The sequence below is a fragment of the Triturus cristatus genome, chromosome 4_1, assembly GCF_964204655.1.
Source record: "Triturus cristatus chromosome 4_1, aTriCri1.1, whole genome shotgun sequence".
NCBI lineage: Eukaryota > Metazoa > Chordata > Amphibia > Caudata > Salamandridae > Triturus > Triturus cristatus.
Genome location: NC_140585.1, coordinates 527,600,939 through 527,610,696, shown reverse-complemented (window position 1 = coordinate 527,610,696; position 9,758 = coordinate 527,600,939).

Sequence of the window (9,758 nt, the reverse complement as noted above, 5' to 3'; positions counted from 1 at the left end):
ATCGTCATCCTTGCCACCATGCCCATAGTACACTTCTAGGTAGAAGCCCTGAGGATACCCTTCAGGTATACAAGCACTACATCTTCGCTGGGCAAGCCAGAGGAGAAAGACTTCCATGCTGACATGAGACGCTGAGGTCCCTGTACGCAGACACTCCAGCACACAGTGGTCTGACATCCCTTACGGGGTGTCCATCTCGAGACCAAGACGGGGTCCTTCATTCTCTCACATCAGGTAATAGGGTAGGCTTCATCCTAGGGGGATTCTTGGCTATACATATACATGCTAGGTACACTTGGGTACACCTATTTAGGGTTTGCACAGTAGGAGTAGGCATTATTACTGTCATGTATTTATATGCCTGCATATATTCTTTGTTTTAGCACTATGGTAGAATTCTACCTTTTCTTTACTCTGCTGGTGCTTATACCCATATATATCTGTTTCTGTCTCATGGTTGTTGCAGCACACATTTTATACTAGAAGGACGCTGGTTCAATAAACTCTTATTGAAAACGTCTCCACCGTTTATTCTGTAGATCTCTCGGAGACAAAGTGATCACGCGTGACTGAGTGAAAAGTACTGTACTGTTCCAGGATCCCTGATGGGTCAGAGTTGTCATGTTCGATAGTTGCCAGAAGCTATTCGCACCTTGGTAAGAGGGGCTTAGAGTGGCACTGTGAGCTAGCAGGTCTACAGACCAACATATCCTTTGGGTGTGTCGGAAATCAGCCTGGACACCAATCTCTTAGTTTATGTTGTCTAAACGCACAGATCCTAGATTAGTAGAAACTAAACAGAAGAAGCCTTTAAGGTAGGCATGCCAGGCTAGCCAATGCGAATATTTTTCTTGCTCCTCTAGTCAAATGTGTTGGTCTCTTTACGATGATGCACTCAGAAAGGCATTCAGCTTGGCATTACTAGTAGAGGCTCGAATAATAATGTCCTCAGAAGTTGAATGCTGCTTCAAGCAGATCAGCAGGTGCAGGCCTATACGGTCAAGCAATAGATGACTTACTGGTGGGGCTGAAGTCTGGGGCAAACCATTGAGAAGGACTAAGTCTTAGCATCATTAAATGGAACCAAGGGCTCCAAATACAGTATACAATCGCAAATCCAACACTTCTGCCGGCTCTTTGCACCACCACTGCAAAAGTGGCACTTTCATCAGTTGGTGTCTCTAAAGGCAAATTTAATTCCATTTCAAGTGACTTGCTTAGGCCACCGGCATTTTGAAGGTCAAGGTACGGGCCATCATGAGAGCAATAAGAAAACTCAAATATCCATCTCTTCATCTAGGTTATAAGGAACATGCTCTGGCTTTTGGAGAACACTGGAGTCAGAACTGAAGAGGGCCTCCACCATTGTGAAATACTGCCATCCAGGAAGAGGAAAAGGAAGAGTGTCAATCTCAACCTACAGCTGTACATTAGTTATTTTATAGAGTGACCTGGGGTGCACCCTCCCTGATGGCGGCTACAGATCCATCAATGGAGTAAGGGCAGAATCGGCACTGACGGGGGGGATGGTTTACTTGCTCCACAGCTCCTGTCTCCAATTCTCAGGATCAGTTAGATGCACAAGGGGACCCATCTCTAAGAACCACTGTCAGTTTTAGGTACCAACATATCAGATTGGGTTCATGAGGAGGAAGGCGTTTGGGGATGAAAACAGCAGGGAAGGAGAACTGAAAGGGTAAAGATGCAGCTATCAACAAATGTTTACTTTTCTTTCCCTCACGTCTCACAAATGGTTGTGCAATACTTTAATCACCTTAGCTTTTTGTTTCCTTTTGCACTTTAAGTCTCCTCTGAAAGACTGGACATGACAAGCTGAGTATGAGAATGTCATCGATAGGTTACATTAACAATTATATATTTTTCTTTGTAGCAACTAAGCAAAAATAATTCCTTTCAAAATATAACAGCAGCATACCAGATTTGCTGCACAGCATCGCTTATAACACTTTCTTCATATCAGAAATGCTACTCGAGTCTGTGACCAGAATAGGGTGTCTTCATACTACCTTTTCTGTGAACCAGCAATTGTAAAAGAACACTTTGCCAAAATAATTTGTTTATTTTTGTTTTTTTAAATGACACACTACAAATGTGAAGCATTCTTGTGCAGCTTAGAAGGTTTGTAACTGTGGAGAGATTAAAGTCCAAAACAACTCTATTTCAGAACACAACATTCTATACATACTGTCTTAAATCTCTCCTAAAATGACTTAGAAATCTACTGTCTTTTGTTCAAGTTATGGCATCACAAGACACACCCATCATACTCCCGATGTATAATCCTCTATTCTGCTTCTTTCTGATAAAGTTGAAGGCCTTCTTCCCCTGGACAAGTTCTTCTAAGCTGGAATCTTCCTCCAGGAAGGCAAAAGAGTTTTGACCACTGCAATATTGGACAGGTCCCATTTATAGCAAGACCACACCTAAGATAGTTGGCAATCTAAGGTTCCTGGCACATGAAGTACTAAAATAAGTTTGTTTACTTAATGCTACACAATATGCTTTCAGTGTTGACAAATTTTGGCCATGGAGTTTCCTGACAGCAGTCCTGCCTTCTGCCTACTTCCCCCGACATGAAGGATGACGTTTATGAATATTTGCCCTAGAAGGGGAGACTTCAATGCATTTTGCAGGTTCCCAGGAGTTTTCTTCAGGTCCATACCCTAGCCAAGAAATTAAAGTATCACAATCTTCCTTTATGATGCTTGGAGTCTAGGATCTTGTTCACTTCAAATGTTAGTAATCCCTGTTCTATCACAGGAAGTGATTTACTTTGAACTGAAGTGACAGCTGCTTAAGCAGAGAAGTGTGAGATACTGATAAGATAAGAGCAAGTCAGCAATTTACTGATCTTTGATTTTTTTTTACCACTTTATGAGGTCAAATACATTTTAGAGAGAGCCTCTGAATATTTGAAATGCAGAAGTTGCATGGAAAGCCACTTCCTTCTTGTATGAAAGCCCACATTGGCTGTGCTTTTCTGCTTATCATCTCTCAGAATGTTCTAAATTTTGTCGAATGCTTCATGCATACATTGAATCTTTTCTACAACAGCAGAACTTGTAAATTTTAAGGAATTAATATGGTTAGAAATATTGGATGAAAACCATAGGTCCCATCGGAAGGTGAGTTTAGCATTGTTATAGGCTATTTCGGAAGAGACATAGGAGATTAATTCAAGAATCATTAAGTATGGAGCAGATACCACTGCAAATATTGTGGACTGTCAGACTAGGGTGATAAAGTGAGAACAAGGCTGGTGGAATTTGCAGTACATGCCACCATTATTGCTATAAATGTGACGTAAACTGTGTCCCCTAATATGACATAATGGTTGCGGGAATCCCGCTACCTGAAACTATATGGTCTAGCAGCAACGTGGTTAATTGCACAACAGTGGGCCGTTGTTTTTAAGGAATAAAATGAGCTAGTTTTGTAAAGTAGACCACTATTGTCAACACTGTGGCCATACCACAATTGGCAGATAAGGCTACTATAAACTCTATAGAGATTGTCTCCCAAGGTAAACTTGGGGTGGAGAGATTTTAACAAACCCTTGGCTTTTGAATTTTCAACTGTGGCTTGCGCACAAATGTCACAGTAACAAACAATTTCGTAGTATTATACCAGGCCGTTGGCCACCAGAATGACATTGATACTAATTCCAAAGTTTCTTCAAATCCTAGATGACCAGCAGTGGATGCAGCGTTACACCAGCAAAGCACAGGTTTTTGAAGGGTACTGGTGGGCAAAAATGACTTTGAGTCTTGTAATGTTAGCCACTGTATAAAGATACTTATTGCATCTTGTTTTGACCTATGATTCCATGTAGAATGTCGAAACGTTGGGCAAAGAAAGTCTAAAAACTGATTGACTACAGTGGATTCTGAAACGTGGCTTTTCTTTTTTTTTTTAACTTTCTGCTGTGTCTGGACAAGTTTAGGCGTTTGGCTTTTGATTCTCTAGTCCTGGTCGAAACGTAAAAATTAAGTTATAATTGTAAAAGAACAGAGTCCACCTTAGTTGGCGGGAAGAAACAAGTTTTCATCGTCTATGAACCGTTACAGAATGGTTAGCTTTTAGTAAAAAATATTTTTTTGCAAAGCCTACATTCACGAAATGCATCTCTAAGGCTATCAAATCTTTTTCTGCAAGTGCGTAATTTTGCTTCTCTGGATTCAATTTGTTGACATATTGGCTACCGGATGCGAGTGATTGGGTTGAGACATTATTTCACGGACTGCTTCCTCAGAAGCATCCACGTTCACTATGAAAGATGGATTGGTGTTGGAATGGACCAATATAGGTGCTGATGTAAAAGCTTTATTTCTTTGGAGACAGGCATAATCTGCTACGTTTGACCACTGAAACGAGACAGGTTTCCAACCGCAGATGTGAAATTGGGTCTATGATATGAGAAAACCGTTAAATAATTCTACGGAAGAAGCTGTGGCGGCCAAGAAAACATGAAACATTTGTATTTATTTATTGTGATTTGGGTTAGGAGCGCACATGGCATGTGAGTATCAGGATGCTTTACAGTAATAACACACTGGTGGCCATATAAAGGCGTTTAGAAAGAACATAGGTTGGAGAGCATGCATAACTTTAAAACGTACATAAGTGACGCTTATCTCTTGCCAACAAAGGTCTGCGAAAGGAACATAACCTGTGAGGCGCCTAGAATACGTTAGTTCTTTTGTGGGATAAGTTGGGAGGATTGAGATGCTCGACCAATTTGTAAGCAGAGCTCTTGACTAAGAATGAGGGATTTTTCATGCGAATTAAAATTGCCTTCCGGATCCTAACTCTGTTTTATTTTGAGGTCCTTTGACAGGGTTAAAAATAGAAAGATGTTCTTGGGTATTATCATTGGTGGATCGATATGTTTCAGCCTTATCTGTTCCACTCAGGGTCAGCAGGCTTTCTTCAGGACCAAAAGCTTTGTTTAATCCCCACAGTTCATATAAGTATTACCATCTCCTTCAGTTATACTGAACATCAAAATCACATACAGACCATAATAGACCTTTTCCGTTTTCTAGTGTCTAGATTGGGAAAAGAAAGCTACAGTTATATACCTTCTTAGGGGTCTTCTCTTGCCCCTTTAAATCGTATTGCCTCATACATTTGCAGAACATGTTTTGCATGTGCATCAAGGCATGCAAACACATGAGGTCACCCCCCATCCCGGTAATAGAATGTCACCTTTTATGTCAGTCAACATTTAAAAACATTTTTAAAAAACACATACAATAAGGCAACATAAAATGATATGTGACATATAACAAACAGTGTAAAACGTGCACATGACCATAATGACAAAATCGGGATCTACAACGGACCTGTGTCCCCCAGTAGTTCTATACCAAGCCTTCAAAACCATTGTCAGCCACCTAACTTAAATTTTAAATCTGGCCCTGGAATCATGCTGCTTTCCCACTACCTGGAAAAAAGCTTCAGTTCTACCGCTCCTAAAAAAACCTACACTTGATTCAGCGGAGGTGAAGAATTATAGGCCGATTTTGCACATACCGCTTCCAGCAAAAATGTTGCAGAAAGCCATGAACCAGGAGAAGATCTAATTTTTTTTTAGAGACAACGAAGCATCTTGACCCACGCGCAACACAGGTTTAAACAAAAACATAGCACAGAATCAGCCCTCTTAGCAGCCACCAAAGAAATCAAGACAATTGTGGATAGGGGTGACTGTGGCCTTGGTACCGCTGGACCTATCGGCCGCATTTGACAGGTCTGACCATATCTCTCTTATCAAACGCCTCAATGACATGAATATAACTGGGACAGCTCTCAATCTAATGAATTCATTTTCATCCAACAGACAGCAAGTGGTGATCTTGGGTGAGTACTCTTCCTCCCCGTCAATCTCCCTTGTGGGGTCACCCGGGGATCCACACTAAGTCCCAACCTGTTTAATGCATACATTTCCCCTCTTATTCAACTCATCAGGTTGTGAGGTCTCACTTTGTGTTCCAATGCCGAAGACACACAGCTAGTAGTGTTGGTATCCTCTGACCCTGGGAGAGTAACTCTACAATTCAGCTCATTTATGGAAAGAAGCAAACTATTTCAAGCTTAATTCGGATAAAACTGAAATCATTCCTGTTGGCCTTCAAACCTCGGCCTACTCCCAGCCCCAGTACATAAAGTTGACTTTTATTGAGCATTCAAAAAATATTACCGCCTCTTGTTTCCTAATGGTAAGAATACTTACCTTTTCTACCTTTGGAAGATATAAAATCTAGCATTAAACATCACCAAAATAGGCTACTGCAATGCCATTTTTGTTAGTGCTCAAGTGCACCTTCTTAACAGGCTTCAGACACTCCAAAATGCTGCGGTGAGGGTACTTGAGCACCTCCATAAATTCTGTTCAGTCGACACGACTATTAGAAATAGTCACTGGATTCCAATAAGAGTCTTAACTCAATTTAAAGCTCTTTGCTGAACACATAAAGGGATATATCAGGAAGGCCCAAGTGGTGGAATGCTGTACCCTTTAATTTAGGAGACCAACCCAATCTGTTAAAGGAAGGGTCCAAAAACCTAGCTTTTATATTTATAGTACCCCCTTTTTGGCACTTTGCATTCTAACCTTCCAGATTTAATATGTCTTTCACTGTTGTGTAATGTTTTACTGACACTAGCTCCAAGACACCCCCAGGCATTGGCTTGCTCTACAAGCCATATAACATAACACAGGTGCCCCCAGAAATGTCTGTTCTGTGACCTACAAGTAGCATGTATTAGTTAGGTTTCATAAGGAAGTGGGGGCAGGCGATCACTGTAGTCACACACTGAGGGGAAAAAGCAGATTATGAAATGTAGATTCCATTTGGTAACTACAGTAATCCTCCCGTTCCTGATGGTTACAAAAAGGAAATGCCACCAAGACTTACTTCTTCAAGAGACATCCTCCTCCCTTAGCACCCCCTTGGCTCCCCGCATGCCTTGAATGTTAGCAGCTCTCGTCCAAGTCATTTTTAAATGAAGTTCGGATCCAAGCGGAGCACAGGTCACAGGGCGTAGGGTGGCTGGGAAATGTAGTTCCACCTCCCTGAACGGTGCCGTGACTCATATCGGGTTGTGGCCATTAGGCTCGCTTGAGTCCCAGGGCGAGGTCGGAATGAGACCCCGACATTTTTAACTCACTACAACGTGACGCAGTAAAAAAAAAAGTGATGTACAATACACACCTTTTAAATCCCCTTCACTGTGCCGCAACACCGCCCCAACCGTTTTTATACGCACTCAACAATAATATTGTCACCCAATTCTAACAAAATTGTTAATAAACATAGTAGGGATTGTAAAAACAACTTCTCCTAACATGCAACAAACATACATTAAAAGTAATAGGAGCATGGGCTTAGGTTTCAAAATGTCAACTTCCCTTTCTACAAGGGGGAACCACTGGCGTAAGATCAAGGTATAAGACCATACTCCTTCATTAGCCATAAACGTGTTAGGTCTGCGGGACTAATCAGAGGGTGGGACTACTTCAGCCACTCTTCCAAGAGTAGCATCTAACCCCGGGACTCACACAGATGCCTAATGAGCACAACCCGATACAAGTCACAGCTGCGGGACTGTACAGTGAGGCAGAACTACATTTCGCAACCACCACACTCACCGCGAGAAACATGGAGCACGCAAATCTTGACGTGCTCCGCGTGGATCCAAGCTCCATTTAAGAGTGACTACGACCGACAGCTGCTAACATTCAAAGCATGCAGGGAGCCAAGTAGGTGCTAAGGGAGGACAATGTCCCTTTAGAAAGTCAGCCTTGGGAGCATTTCTATTTTGGGACCATAAGGAACGGCAGGATTTATGTAGAGTTACCAAATGGAATTTACATCTCATAATCCCCTTCTTCCCCTTCATGTAGGACTACAGTGACTGCCCACCCCACTCCCTTAAGAAGCCTAACTAATATATGCTATCTGTAGGACACAGAACAGGCCTTTCTTGGGGCCACTTGAGTGTGCACGTTGTACACTGTTGGTCACTTTATTTTGCATTATCGTGTGTGCTTTCTAAATGTGGACCAATATACAGGGTGACGTCCTGTAAGCGTGATAGGGGGAGACCTCATGTGTTTGCGTGCCTTGATGCACATGCAAACCATGTTGTGCAAAACCATGAGACAATATGATTTACAGGGGCAACAGAAGACCCTATGAGGGTATATAACTATCTTCTCTCCCCAATCTAGAGACTATAAAGAGGAAAAGGTCCATTATGGTCTGCAAGTTGTGTGCGTGCTAAATTTTGCATGTTTAATATAACTGTTAAGCTATTGGTAATGGCAACTATGAACTGTAGGGGTTAAACATAGCTTTTGGTCCTGAAGAAAGCCTGCTGACCCTTGATGGAACACATAAGCTGAAACATATCGACCCACAGATAAAGATACTCAAGAGCATCTTTGTTTTTAACCCTGCCAAAGGATCTAAAAGTAAAACAGAGTTAGGATTCGGAAGGCAATTTCAATTTGCAGAAAACATCTCTTTCTTAGTCAAGAGCTTTGCTTACAAATTACGTCAAGCCCACTCACACTAGGTTTAGTGGATGAGGATCCAGTGATGAAGCATGCCACAGATGGTAACTGTAGGCCAGACTCTTACTATAATATCTAAGATATGTCAGGATCACACTAATTTACCTGGGTGTGGATCCAAGATATCAAGAGATCAAAATGTTAGGACCCGCAACTAATCTTTCAAAAGAAAGGGATCATAACAGAAAAGGTTAACCGTCCTCTGTGTGGTTACTTGTCTGAATTTGGTAGGCTGGGGGTTCACTTTCACAGCTCTCAATCAATCCTCCTTTATTGTAATATATGGGGTCTGAGAGTATCCACTGTCTTTATTTTGCTTTGTGGCAGAGTACCAGTGCATACATTGTAGGAAAAGAGTCTATTTACTTTTGGGTTGGCCTGTTCTTGATGCTAGTGAGACAGGTATTCCTGTTGCATAGTGGTACAGTAGTCCACTGGCAATTGCAGTGGGTTTGGTGTAAGTGGGGGTTGTGTATCTAGTGGCTTCATTTTGTTTGATGCTTGTGTGACTTTCTATTGATTACTGAGTGGAGACTATCTGGATTTTTTTTATCAGAGTCTTTCTTGAGTTCTACACTGAGGATGTGTGGAAAGAGAAATTAGGTGGATGTGGGTGGGGGGAGTCGGGCAGTTAGAGCTAATGGGGTCATAAAACTGTGTGGGGGAAGGTGGGTTGATTGGGAGGAGAGGTATGTTGTAGGTGTATTCTGGTGCTGCCGAGCAGTGTGGGAGAAATTAGCTGTAAATAGTAAGTGGATGAGTTGGCTAGTAAATGGAGAAAGTAGGCCAATTATTGAAGCTATGTGGGGTATTGGGGTTGTGTGGAGAGAAGTAGAGGTTCTTCAGGAGAGTGTTGCCAGTGTATGCATAGATGGGGGATGAAAAATGTAACTGTTCTGCTGTAGGGGTAATGAAAGGAGAGAGACAGGGCTAATTATTGAAGCTATGTGGGGTAATGAAACTGTGTGTGATGGTGATGTTGGGGTTTGTTAGGGGGTGTGTGTTGCTGGTGCATTCTGGACGTCATGTGGGAGGTGGAAAAGGTTAGTTGTAGGGTTGTAGAGAGGCAGAGGTGGTATGACTTCATTGTGGGGGGTTGGGAGTAGGAGGAATTGGGTTGAGGTGATTACAGAATGGCATTTTACTGCGAGGGGTA